At 41.7% G+C, this 14,702-nt stretch overlaps 1 protein-coding gene across 1 annotated transcript in view; it reads right to left on the bottom strand.

Annotated features, from left to right (window-relative positions):
- The window catches only part of pspc1 (paraspeckle component 1), a 124,788-nt gene that overhangs the window by 49,731 nt on the left and 60,355 nt on the right, over positions 1 to 14,702 (bottom strand). The gene's annotated exons all lie outside the window — the stretch shown is intronic.

Here is a 14,702-nt window from a genome sequence, read left to right as displayed (position 1 = left end):
GGCAGCTATTCAATTTGACGATTGTGCACGCGACAGGTCACGAAAATGTGATTGCCGATGTCTCTAATGAAATACAGAGGCGTTTGGTGGCGGGTGCCACAGCCTGAATTCGCATGTAGTTGTGCATGCTTATAGTTAGTAAAAGTATGTGTGTTTTAACTACAAACTGGGTTTTTAAAAAGGGTTTTTTAAAAAATGAAGCCATCTTTTGATAGTGATGGCTCATTTCTTTAAAAAGGGGGAGGTGTCATGAAGTTGTTTTTTTTCCCCCAAAAGATGTTCCTTTTCTCAAGGATACTGGTCTCCTTGTTTTTCTTCAGAGGGGTAATAAAACAATCTGGGTGCCGATTAGACAATCTTGGTATAGAGATTAAAAGGTATTTTGTTTATATGTAAACAGATGAAACTTCAGGCCAAAAAGTGATCATGTTTAGAAGTGACCTGTATAATGAAAGGGGAGTGGTCAGCTCTCTAGCTGAGCAGTTCAGTGAGCAGTGTGGAAACTCTCTCTCTCTCTCTCTCTCTTTGCCCTTCTAACTTCAACCTGTTAACGTGTTCTATTTGTACTGGTTTTAAAGGGGGTTTGCTAATTGGGACTGTTGTGTGTATCTTCAGAACAGCATAATTAAGTCCAGTTTGGATAGATTGAGTTCTGCTGGGGTTCTTTATTCTCGTCTTTGTGATTCATTGTGTAATCTTGTGAATAAATTTTTGTCTGTTTTAAAACTTGGTAGTCAACCTAGCTACTTCACTCCAGATAATTTTCACTGTACACTTCCCGAAACAAAGTGCAACGTTATGGTCTGGGCTGCCTGCTTAAGCAGATTTTGAGTGGTCTGGACTAGTCAATAACAGAAGACATGGAGGAGATATTCAATGAATATTTCATGTCAGTTTTGTGATGAAGCTGTTCCTTTAACAAGGTTATGTTGTCCTTGGGTTTCTTTTCCCCCCAGAGAGGTTGTAAAAGACATATACTCCAAAAAGTTTAAGTTGAAGGGGTTTAGGGCCAGTTTGATCATACCTACCAGATACTGCCTCAGATAACAGGCTTTCAAGTTTCTGAAAAAAAAACACTTGGACAATAAAAGGGAAGTGGCTAGTTCTCCCAGCTCAGCTTTTCTCTGGTTTGGTTTTTAGCAGTAGTGCTGTTAAAACTGCTGAACCCAAAAGCAGGTCCTTGCTCATCTCTCTCTGACTTCTGTCATTTAAGAGCATGTGTTTGATTTTACCTTTTGTGCCAAGGGGTGTTTATGGGGATTGTTGCAAGTATGGGGAACAGCATCATTAAGTTGGGATAATCTGTTGGGTCTTTAGATAGGTTAAGTTGCTCTATATTCGGTTATCTTTTGTTTCCGTTTCATTTAGTAAATAAATTTTGTTTTGTTTAAACTTAACGGGTTTGACCAGCAATACCTCTCCTGGAATATCCACTTTACACCTGCTTAAAACAACTATCAAAGTTAGGGTCTGTGCTACATTCTTGAAATGTTTTGGTCCATAAACAGTTTTTACTGTGGAGAAAGAAATGGAGCCTAGAGAACTCCAGGAAATAAACAGATGTTTTAAAAAGTTCATATTACAGAAAATGGAGTGCTGGAGATCATAGAAAAAAAGGTGGATAAATCTCCATGACCTGATCTGGTGTATCCTGGGTTATTGGGGGAATGTAAGGAGATGGTTGCAGGGCTCCTTGCAGAAATAGATGTACCATCTTTAACTACAGGTAAGTTGCCAGATGACTGAACAGAGGCCAATGTTGCGCCTTTGATGAAGAAGGGATGTAAAGAAAAGCCTGGGATCTTTAGACCTGAGAGCCTGACTTTGGTGGCAGTCAAGGTGTTGGAAGGGATTTTGAAAGATCGGGTTTATACGCATATGGAGAAGCAAGGAATGATTTGGGATAGTCAGCATAGTTTTGAGAGACAGTAGTGTCTCAAACTTGATTGAGAATTTTTTTGGGGAAAGAAGCAAAGAGACTGACGAATAGAGCGGTACATCTTCTTTAGACTATAGTAAAGCCTTTGACAAGATTCTGCAATGACAGACTAATTGGTAAAGTTAGATCACATAGGATTCAGGGTGATCATACCAATTAGGTACAAAATTAGCTTAATTGGAGGAGATGGATGGTGGTGGAGAGTTTTCAGACTAGAGGCCTGCCACCAGCTGTGTTCCACAGGGCTCTGTGCTGGGTACATGTATGCTTGTTATTTATATAAATGATTTAGATAAGAATATAGAAGGCATGGTTAGTAGGTTTCTGGATGACCTCAAAATTGGTGGCATAGTAGACAGTGAAGGTTATCTAAGATTACAAAGAGATCTTGGTCAAATTGGTCAATGGGCTGAAAAATGGCAGAGAGAGTTTAATTTGGATAAATGAGAGGCATTGCATTTTTGGTAAAACAAGGTCAAGACTTAGGCTATTAAAAGCAGGGCCTTCGGAGTGTGGGGAACAGAGACTAGGAGTACAGGTACATAATTCTTTGAAGTTGTGTAACATTTAGACATTTAACACGCTTGCCTTCATGGTTCAGACATCTGAGTGTAGGGGTTGGGATGTTATGTTGAAGTTGCACGCAACACTGGAAAGGCCTCTTCTGGAGTACAGTGCCCAGTTCTGGTCACCAAGTTATAGGAAGGATATCATTAAGCTGAATAGAGTTCAGAAAAGATTTCCCAGGATACTGGCAGGAACGCAGGGGTTAAATTATAAAGGACAGGCTGGATAAGGTGGGATTCTGGATTAGTGGTGCTGGAAGAGCACAGCAGTCCAGGCAGCATCCGAGGAGCAGTAAAACTGATGTTTCGGAAAAAAGCCCTTCATCAGGAATACAGGCAGAGAGCCTGAAGCGTGGAGAGATAAGCTAGAAGAGGGTGGGGGTGGGGAAAAGTAGCATAGAGTACAATAGGTGAGTGGGGGAGGGGATGAAGGTGATAGGTGGGGGGGGGGGGGGGGCGGGGAAGGGTGGAGTGGATAGTTGGAAAAGAAGATAGGCAGGTAGGACAAGTCTTGGGGACAGTGTGGAGCTGGAAGTTGGGAACTGCAGTGAGATGGGGGAAGGGGAAATGAGGAAACGGTTGAAGTCCACATTGATGCCCTGGGGTTGAAGTGTTCCGAGGCGGAAGATGAGGTGTTCTTCCTCCATGCGTCTGGTGGTGAGGGAGCGACAGTGGAGGCAGCCTAGGACCTCCATGTCCTCGGCAGAGTGGGAGGGAGAGTTGAAACGTTGGGCCAGAGGGCGGTGTGGTTGATTGGTGCGGGTGTCCCAGAGATGTTCCCTAAAGCGCTCTGCTAGGAGGCGTCCAGTATCCCCAATGTAGAGGAGACTGCATCAGGAGCAACGGATACAATAAATGATATTGGTGGATGTGCAGGTAAAACTTTGATGGATGTGGAAGGCTCCTTTAGGGCCTTGGATGGAGGGAGAGGGAGGTGATGTGGGCACAGGTTTTGCAATTCCTGCGGTGGCAAGGGAAGGTGCCAGGATGGGGTGGGTTGAAGGGGGGGCGTGGACCTGACCAGGTAGTCACGGAGGGAATGGTCTTTGCAGAAGGCGGAAAGGGGTGTGGAGGGAAGTCTATCCCTGGTGGTGGGTCTGTTTGGAGGTGGCAGAAATGTTGGCAGAGGATTTGGTTTATGCGAAGGTTGGTAGGGTGGAAGGTGAGCACCAGGGGCGTTCTGTCTTTGTTATGGTTGGAGGGGTGGGGTCTGAGGGCAGAGGTGCCGGATGTGGACGAGATGCGTTGGAGGGTATCTTTAACCACGTGGGAAGGGAAATTGCGGTCTCTAAAGGAGGACGCCATCTGGTGAGTTCTGTGGTGGAACTGGTCCGCCTGGGAGCAGATATGGCAGAGGCAGAGGAATTGGGAATACGGGATGGCATTTTTGCAGGTGGTGGGGTGGGAAGGGGTGTAATCCAGGTAGCTGTGGGAGTCGGTGGGTTTGTAAAAAATGTCGGTATCAAGTCGGTCATCATTAATGGAGATGGAGAGATCTAGGAAGGGGAGGGAGGTGTCACAGATGGTCCAGGTAAATTTAAGGTCAGGGTGGAATGTGTTGGTGAAGTTGATGAATTGCTCAACCTTCTTATAAGAGCACGAGGTGGCGCCAATGCAGTCATCAATGTAGTGGAGGAAGAGGTGGGGAGTGGTGCTGGTGTAATTATGGAAGATCAACTGTTCTACGTAGCCAAAGAGACAGGCATAGCTGGGGCCCATACGGGTGCCCATGGCTACCCCTTTGTTCTGGGGTAAGTGGGAGGATTCGAAGGAGAAATTGTTAAGGGTGAGGACCAGTTTGGCCAAACGAATGTGTGTGTTGGTGGAAGGGTACTGTTGGGGACATCGGGAGAGGAAGAAACGGAGGGCTTGGAGGCCCTGATCATGGCAGATAGAGGTGTAGAGGGATTGGATATCCATGGTGAAGATGAGGCATTGGGGGCCGGGGAAACGGAAGTCTTGGAGGAGGTGGAGGGCATGGGTGGCGTCTTGAACGTATGTGGGAGTTCTTGGACTAGGGGGGATAGGACAGTGTCTAGGTAGGTAGAGATGAGTTCAGTGGGGCAGGAGCATGCTGAGACAATGGGTCGGCCAGGGTGGTCAGGCTTGAGGATCTTGGGAAGGATGTAGAACAGGGCAGTGCAGGGTTCCCGGACTATGGGGTTGGAAGCTGTGGGTGGGAGATCTCCTGAGGTGATGAGGTTTTGTATGGTCTGGGAGATGACGGTTTGGTGATGGGGGTCATGGTCGAGGGGGCTTCAGCGATGTAGAGGTCAGTGCGCCAGACCACCATTGTGCCCCCTTTATCTGCTGGCTTGATGGTGAGGTCAGGATTGGAGGGCTGCGCGTTGTGAGGGCAAGAGGTTAGAGTGGGGGAGGGGAGTAGACAGGTTGAGGCGGTTAATGTCCCGGTGGCAGTTGGAAATGAAGAGGTCGAGGGCGGGTAATAGGCCAGTGCGGGATGTCCAGGTGGATGCAGTGTACTGGAGGTGTGCGAAGGGATCGTTGGAAGGTGGGCGGTAGTCCTGATTGTGAAAGTAGGCTCGGAGGCGGAGGAAGAAGTGTTCGACGTCACAGCGTGTACTAAATTCATTGATGCGTGGACGGAGGGGGATGAAGGAGAGTCCTTTGCTGAGGACTGATCGTTCGTCCTCAGTGAGGGGAAGGTCTGGAGGGATGGTGAAAACTCAACAGGGCTGGGAGCTGGGATCTGGTGTGGGTGTGGAGCTGGGACTTTTGTCACTAGAGTGTAGGAGGTTAAGAAGTGACCTTATAGAGGTTTAAGGTCATGAGGGGTACAGATAAGGTGAATGACAGGTGTCTTTTCCCTAGGTGAGGGATTTCAAGATTGGGGGCATATTTTTTAAGGAGAGAGGAAAAAGATTTTTAAAAAAAGCAGCAGGGCAGTTCTTATATATAGACTGCTCATGTGTGGAATGCACTTGCAAAAGGATGCAGGTACAGTTACAATGTTTAAAAGACATTTGGATAAGTATATGAATAAGAAATGTTCGGAGGGATATGGGCCAAGCGCTGGCAGGTGGGGCTAGTTTAATTTGGGAACATGGTCAGTGTGCACTGGTTGGACTGAGGATCTGTATGACTGACTACAATTTCATCCTCCTTGGGGTAGAGGTTGGCAGATGGTAAACAGAAGTTGGCATCCTCTCCCATGTTTCACACAATACCACGAGATTCATTGATGTGAAGCCAATATTGAGAATTCTGAAGGCAACACTCTATCCACTGACTACCACATTACCATAATTTCTAACAGGCTTATCCAGATGGAGGGGTACATCTGAGAATTTGGCTGTAAAACATTGTCCAGTAGGTATGATTAAGTCATGCTGTGAGACAGCTCCCCCAACGTCATCCCAAGAAGTTGGCAAAAAGATTGTCACCAAGCCAGCAGATTGCATGAACTATTTTCATTTCTTGTCCTTAGGTCAAGGCTAAGTGGTATTGACTTATGACTTGTCCGCAATCAGCTGCAACCAAGTGGTTAGAGTCACATGCAGGCCAGACCATGTATGGATGGCAAATTTCCTAGAAATGGCGTTTTTATGACAACTGATGACAGCTCCAATTATTCAGAATAGATATGAATGACATTGATGCAGGAACTCAAGGTGTGATCACCAAGTTTGAGGATGACAAAAGCAATTTTAATGAGTGGGCAAAAACTTGGTAGATAGAATAAAGTGTGGGAACATGAAGTACTCTGCCTAGAATAATAAAACAGTTGAATATTATTTAAATGAAGACAGACTGCAAAAGCTCCCACACAGGTGGATTTGGGGGTATTCATATATGAATCACAATAAGCTAGCTTCCAAGTGGAGTAGGTAACAGGGAAGGCAAATGGTTGGTTTATATTTCAACGGGTATGGAATATTAAAATAGGCAAAACTACATAAGGCAATTGGTAGATCATACCTAGAATACTCTGAACAGTTTTGGGCCTCTTATTAAGGAAAGATACACTAACACAGTGGCAGTCCAGAAAAGGGTCACCAGGTTGATCTTGAGAAGGTTGGTCTTGTGCTCATTAAGAGTTTAGAATGACAGCTGACTTTATTGAAAGATAAATACATGACTCTTGCAACATCTCCTAAGTAAGTCAGACATAAGTAGAATCTGTGGATTATAAAAAAAAACTACAAGAGCTGTTGATTCTTGGTCATCAAGTAATTCAAGGTGGAGGTAGACAGACCTTTAAATCAGTAAAGGAATCAAGGTTTACAAGGATAAGGCAGAAAAGTGTAGTTGAGAATTATCAGATCAGCAATGGTCTCATTAAATGGCAGAATAGATACAATGGCCAAATGGCCTACTCCAGCTCCTTTATTTTATGGATGGCTGATAATTATACACCATTCCAAGGACTCTAGTGGTGCACTGATAGTGCCCCCACAGCTTGACCAGAAGACCAAAGTTCAAGTTCCACTTGCTCAAGAGCAGCATTGAACAGGTTGATTAAAATATCTATTGAAAGAACACGTAAAATGCTGATCGGCAAGAGAACAGGCTCAGTGGCCAAGTATTTTTTTGTTTACAATTCCTCCAATTTTACCAGCAACAGAATCTGTGGATCTTTGTTGTTAGGACAATCCTACGTATAATTGCCTTAAGTTCTAGGATTATCTGCAACCGAAGAAAAATATCCCAAATTTCAGATACATATATCCAATTATATTAAGATGGGTGGCTGCTAGTCTAGAAGTACGACCAGATTATTCAGAGATCAGATGACTGAGACTTCTACAGAAGACAAGTTTTACTCGTTAAGTACACCTTGTATGATTCTTGATAGTTCCAGCCAATTACATTATCGATTGTTATAATCGATTGATATTAGCTAACCGTTTTAATATGGTCAAAAACATCAAACTATTTGAACTAATATCACCAACTGTCACGCTATTCAAAATTCAATTACTGAGAATTTAAATTGACTCCATTGTTTACTTGAAACAAAAAGCAAAAGCATTACATATGCAGAGGCAGATAAACAAGATTATAACAGAAAAACACAAGCCCCAAGATGGCAGTTAACTTAAAATGATACCACTTTAAAAAAAACCATAATCAATGACTATTACTAAAGAGCATCTCAACTCCATAGAAAACATGGAAATACTGTTGGCCTGCATATTGCTCTTCAATGTTCTATTGTACAAGCTTAGATCACACTTTGCCATTAACTTCAAAGGCAAATCAGAATTAACTACAGCCACAAATCAAGTTGAGCAAGTCACAGTGAAAGATAACTGGCATTTCTGACCATCTAGCTGCACAACTATCAAAAGATTTGATTGCTGGTTCAAAGACGACATTCTAATTATTTCCACTAAAGGATGGATTTAGAAAATCTCCTATACAAATAAATAGACAAAAGTACTGCAGACGCTGGAAATTAGAGTCAAAGTGTGTGGTGCTGGAAAAGCACAGCAGGTCAGTCAGTACCCAGGGAGCAGGAAAATAGACGTTTTGGGCAAAAGCCCTTCATCAGGAAATCAAACAGGTTTTTGCCTGAAAAGTCTATTTTCCCGCTCCTGAGATGCTGCCTGAACTGCTGTGCTTTTCCAGCACCACATTCTTGACTATACAAATAACTGCCCAGCAGACTGCAAAACATTAATCTAAATTAGAGCGGTAAGTTAAACCTGCCAGTCATGAATTTCAACCTTTTACCAAACGAAATCCGATGCATTCTTCAAACATACTTCCTGGGTTAAGCAATTTTTTTTTCGAGGGGGTGGTACTACAGCCTAAGTAGTTCAAATACACCAAGATTTTAAAAAGCTAATAATTGGTACCATGTATGGTCATAGTTACCAGTGCTGTTACAGTGTGCAAACATTAGATAATAATATTAATATAATTTTATACTTTAAATGCATCAAGTTGTATAGGGAGAAAGTGGGTTTATGGCAGAGAGGAGAGCCATGATCATAGCAAGTGGCAGAGCAAATGGCAGCGCACCTCTGCTCCTAGTTTCTATGCTATAATTTCAAATTGAAATCTCCCACCATTGTTACAACCCTGATGTGACACAAACATGAAGGACCAGACAACTGACATACTGGAAGATGAACAATACAGTGCAACTCAGTAAACTTAATCAAATTCAAGGAGGGCAAAGGGAAGCAACGTAGGGAAAATGAAACACTAGTAACCAGTATTGATTTGTGTCGTCATGAGGTGCATTTGGCAATTAATAGTAGATGTATTCACCACCTAATTATAAACAAATCCCTAAAAACCATTAGGAATTCTATTGGATCATCCAATTACCAACTGAAAAACATAAACAATGCCTATCTCAATGACCGTGAAGCTCTTTAAAAGGTTAGAGATGAAGTGTTTAAAAAAATTATTTGCAGGAAGAATATCCCAGTTTATGGAAACCAGACAGTTTACAATCACACTCAAATTATTTCAGCAAAATGAAAGTGATGCAGCCAATTTAACTTCAATAACAAAAAGATATTGAGTATACTATCAAATGACAAAGAACTGGTTCGATAGCAATACAGAAACATAATAGGATTGTTTGGAGTTGAATCACTGATAGGCTTCTACAACACTGGTACCAAACATTGTACAAAGAACACTTATGAAAGTAGTTTACTCAGAATTGAAAGCCTAATGCTTAATATTTTAAAATGAAACTACAAATTATGTTGAACCATATATCCAATCACAACCCATAGAAAGCTACTGAGGCTGAAAGAGTTTATTATACATGTAACCAGTTTAGTTAATACATACAAAAAGTTTTGCACTAACCCCACTGTATACAAATATAATACATTTGTCACTGTGGAACACTTACTGAAATTTATACATTCCAAATTACAAACTTAACATCTAAGGAATCAGGCTTTTAAAAGCAAAGTCCTCTAATCAGTTTGCTTCATGAAATAAAAATCAGTCTGTGCGCCAACATTTTTCTTTAAAAAGTAAGGACTTAACAGTTACATTTTAGCTGTTATGAATAGATCATAACAGATGTGTTTAACCATTTAATCTCCAGGCTACTGCTTCCATTCTCAAATTATAAGTTTGTAGAATTCTAGCACTACACGAATGTTGTTATGTATCTAAAACCTCCATGTATTTGGAAATGGGTTATCAGGCTTTCAGATAAAATCGGTAAAAGTCATCTGGTTATCCAAGTAACTACACAGAAATCAAATAAAATTGCACAAATCAGCACTTACTCAGGTATTGCAATTGTGAATATCTACCAAGAAAAATAACCGATCAATAATGTTATTGAGCTTTCCAGCAAAAATAGCCTGTTCACCTAAACAGCTAACTTTTAAAACAGAAAAATAGCTTAGATCTAAAATCGATGTGAAATGATTCATTAATTTTTCTGGTAAGACAAGCACTGACAAAAAGATCTAAGACTGCAGACATGTACAGGTCTTTTTGCAATAAAGTCAGAAATCAAAGACATTAGTCCTTCACGAGATGTTCAAGGAGAAGCTAATTAGAAACGAAAACAACTGAGGAATTAAACATATCATTTGAGTAATTTTTCCATTTAAAGTTGTCGTAATATAAGAATGTTGTGGATGTATGCCCCTAAAATTGCACAACTTCCAAGGCTTTCTTCAGGATTAATTAATTTTCTACACACTTCAATTTCCCAAAAAGCGTTTGTGAAACTGGGGAAAGTATTACACAAGCCACTGCCTTATACATGCATTTGGCTGTACATTCATCTCTAGCCAAATTGCCATAATTGGAGTTTGACTAATCCCAATCCAATTAACAAAAACTTAAGTTGCATAAAGGCAATTACGTTGGAATCTGACTTCACTAATAGTGAAACTACTGGAAAGAATCATACAAGATATGGTATGCACTTGTAGAATTCATTCAGAACAATTAGTTTGGTATATATAGAACTTTGCTGAAAATGTGTTGCTGAAAAAGCACAGGTCAGGCAGCATCCAAGGAGCAGGAGAAATCAACGTTTTGGGCATGAGCCCTTCTTCAGGAATGAGGAAAGTGTGTCCAGCAGGCTAAGATAAAAGGTAGGGAGGAGGGACGTTAGAAATGCGATAGGTGGAAGGAGGCCAAGGTGAGGGTGATAGGCCGGAGTGGGGGTGGGCGTGGAGAGGTCAGGAAGAAGATTGCAGGTTTGGAAGGCGGTGCTGAATTAGAGGGATTTGACTGACACAAGGTGGGGGGGGGGGAAAAAAGAGAGGAAACTGGAGAAATCTGAGTTCATCCCTTGTGACTGGACGGTTCCTAGGTGGAAGAGGAAGCGTTCTTCCTCCAACAGTCGTGTTGCTATGGTCTGGCGATGGAGGAGTCCTTGGTGGAGTGGGAGGGGGAGTTGAAGTGTTGAGACATGGGGTGGTTGGGTTGGTTGGTCCGGTGTCCCAGAGGTGTTCTCTGAAACGTTCTGCAAGTAGGCGGCCTGTCTCCCCAATATAGAGGAGGCCACATCGGGTGCAGCGGATGCAATAAATGATGTGTGTGGAGGTGCAGGTGAATTTGTGGCGGATATGGAAGGATCCCTTGGGGCCTTGGAGGGAAGCAAGGTGTGTGCGGGGGGGGGCGGGGGGGGGGGGGGGGGGTGTGTGTGGTGGGAGGAGGAGGTGTGGGCGCAAGTTTTGCATTTCTTGCGGTTGCAGGGGAAGGTGCCAGGAGTGGAGGTTGGGTTGGTGGGGGGTGTGGACCTGACAAGGAAGTCACGGAGGGAGTGGTCTTTGTGGAACGCTGATAGGGGAGGGGAGGGAAATATATCCCTGGTGGTGGGGTCCGTTTGGAGGTGGCTGAAATGATGGCGGATGATACACTGTATATGGAGGTTGGTGGGGTGGTAGGTGAGGACTAGTGGGGTTCAGTCCTGGTGGCGGGGCTCAAGGGCGGAGGAGCAGGAAGTGGAGGAGATACAGTGGAGGGCATCGTCGATCACGTCTGGGGGGAAATTGCAGTCTTTGAAGGAGGAGGCCATCTGCATTGTACGGTATAGGAACTGGTCCTCCTGGGAGCAGATGCGGCGGAGACGAAGGAATTGGGAATATGGGATGGCGTTTTTACAGGGGGCAGGGTGGGAGGAGGTGTAGTCTAGGTAGCTGTGGGAGTCTGTCGGTTTATAGTAAATGTCCGTGTTGATTCGGTCACCCGAGATGGAAATGAAAAGGTCTAGGAAGGGGAGGGAGGAGTCTGAGACGGTCCAGGTGAATTTGAGGTCAGGGTGGAAGGTGTTGGTAAAGTGGATGAACTGTTCAACCTCCTCGTAGGAGCACGAGGCAGCAGCGATACAGTCATATATAGAACTTTCCTTATTGAACTAGCAGGGTTCTTTAAAAGTGGCTCAGGTAAGAGACTGATTGACGTTACGTATCTACACTTAAAGAGCGGTCAGTAAATCACCGCATAAACATTGCTACTGCAAAAGAAATAACAGGAGTATAGGAAAACTTCAAAGTGACTACAGAATCTAGATTCAAAAGGCAACACAAACACCAAAATTGAACGAAGGAATTATTTCAAAATAAAACAAAAAAAATTCTGATCAAGAATGCACTACCTGAAAAAGGTGGCTGGACCAAAATTTTATAATAACTTACAATTATTTTTACAATTTACTTCTAAAATGGAAAGATTGCTTGGGGCTAATGGGAAAGCAACAAACTCCCAAAGACCTTTCAAACAGCTGATAGGCTGAATGTCTCCCTTTTGTGCTATATCATTCTATAATTAAATAAAAATAGTGCAGTGTCATGCACACAAATTATGAAACTGCAGGTAGGTTTATGCACCTAAGTTATAAACAAGGGAAAGACCTAGCAGTGAAATAACTTGGTCATTTCCTCAAAAGGCATATAATGTAGAATAGCAGCACAGAAGTATTTTTTGATACTTTAATAAAATAAAAAATAGAAAAGCTTTACAGACTACTTACATACTACCTTCAGTTTTAGCCCCTGTATAAGATGAGAATAGTAAAGCTAAAAATGGTAGTGTTATGGAGGATAACCAGAGTAAAAACAAATCTTGAGATAAGAATATGCACCAAGAGCTAGATACTTCAGAGAAGCAGAGTTCGAGGGGATAGATTTGAGATTTTGAAAATGACAGTTCAATTGCATACAGTTAAATCATACTACACGAAATAGAGGGGACTGGAAGCCATGCCTAGAAAATCCTTAAGTAAAGAATAAGACAAGACGCGGTAAACAAACATCAAGATGGGTGCCCAGCAATGAGATCCTAATCATTCAAATGGGATCTTGAGAGATTCATTGGAGAAAGGGGATATTTCCACTTACAGAACAAGTTGCTTTTTACCTGTGTGACTAGAACGTTAACATGCTAATGCCAAATCTCCAGGAGTTTACCTGAGGAGGACCTCTCAAAGTTGGAAAGAAATGCTCCAGTCTTTCTCAGAATTTGCTGTAACTTGTTTTCTCTATTGGTAGAGAGGTCAGATCAAGATTGAAAGAATGAAGCACATAGCGACGTGCTTTACCGATTAAGTCAGTTTTGTGGCTGAAGGCACCTGTCTCTTTTCTGAATGGTCACATTCAGATGTTTATTATCACTTCACATGCAATGAAGTGATAATTTGTATTAATAATGAAATTTACAAGAAAAAAAATGTGAACTGGCAGCCACTCCAAAACTTCACCTAACATTGACCATAGTTACCCTCACTTTACAATTGTTAATACTTTCAGACATGACGGAGGAACATGAAGTAAAAGTGAATTCGTTAATGAGTTCACGTAAGGAATCAAAATCTAACAAGCCACAGAAAATCAAATCAGTAACAGTTCTTTTAAAAAAAAACTCTATGCAGGTCACAGCAGCAATTTCTCAGCATGTAAATCTCCAGCTCAAAATCAGTATTGAAGGCAGGTTAAACTGGGAAGTTTTTTTTCTGAAAAAAAGTACTTTCATTTTTGTAACGTAATCAAATTATATGGTCTGGTGCAAGTAGTCAACACAGTCGAAGACAAACAATGGACTGTCAGTACAGAATTGTAGTATTGCTGATAAAAAGGCATATTTTGTCAAAGGTTTTCATTTTGCATTCATCAGGGTAATTTGCAAATTGCTCACGTAAGAGAAATCAACATTTTTACTGTATGATAGAAGAGTGCTGATTGGTCGGTAAGTAGATAGATTGATACATTCTTTATGGTTGTGCCTCCACCAATTAAATTAACTGTCAGGCTTTAAATTTTAAACTATGCAGATTGACTAGTAAAGGCATTTCCCTAAGAAATGAACCAGAGAATCGCTGTCACCTATTCTGTTCAAATGAAACAAATATCTTTTCTGTGAGTCATTAAAAAGGATGCTGTTGCCAAGCTAAAAATCAATTGCGCCCATCACACAAATGGACAATGGCAATATATGAACTTCAGTACCAGTGTGATGCTAGGTATGTGGTCTATATATCCTGACAACTCACTGATCTTATTAAACAGCATATCCCTTTGGCTGATCACAAGGTGCTTGCCCATGCCCAAAGCACCCACATTTCCAAAAGTGTCCAACTTTGGATGTTATTCCACAATCGAACAATGTTTGTTAAATAATTGCAAGGAAAGAATTATGTTAGGATCAGTCAGGCTCAGTGTGCTATGTGCATACATTCCAGAAGCAAAAATATATGGAATACGGTTTCTTTTGCAGACAGAATACTGTCTATTTCAACTCAACAAAATTATGACAGCCATCCTTGGTTCATTTTTCAGGCCAGTGGCTTGACCAAATTGGAATCAATCTTGTTTAAAATGTAAACAAACCTGGCAGTTAACCATTAGCCATCACATAACTAGTGTATTCTCCAAGGCAACACTTCCAACAATCCAAGTCTACTTGCCGACTGGTTAGCACTATCCTTTAAGACAGTATGATAATGTTTTACATTCAAATTACAAAACGTCCTAATGAGTACAAGATGAAAACTTCAAAGTACCTTTTTTCAGAAATATATAGAAATAGGTCCATACTATCAGAAATGAACATTTAAAAAAACGATTCAACTGAAAGTGTAAGAAACTTTTAAAGTACAAAATGTTTTTAACTAATTTAAATTGAAACCACGTTAAAAGAAAATCAAGATCAAACTGTGTTTTAACACTCAATACTACTGCTAAACTAAAACGGTTTATGCAACTCATTCAAAAGTTAGAACGGAAGATTTTGTCAAT

Source organism: Chiloscyllium punctatum, chromosome 9 (assembly GCF_047496795.1).
Source record: "Chiloscyllium punctatum isolate Juve2018m chromosome 9, sChiPun1.3, whole genome shotgun sequence".
Lineage (NCBI taxonomy): Eukaryota > Metazoa > Chordata > Chondrichthyes > Orectolobiformes > Hemiscylliidae > Chiloscyllium > Chiloscyllium punctatum.
This window is presented reverse-complemented; position numbering and strand designations above follow the sequence as displayed.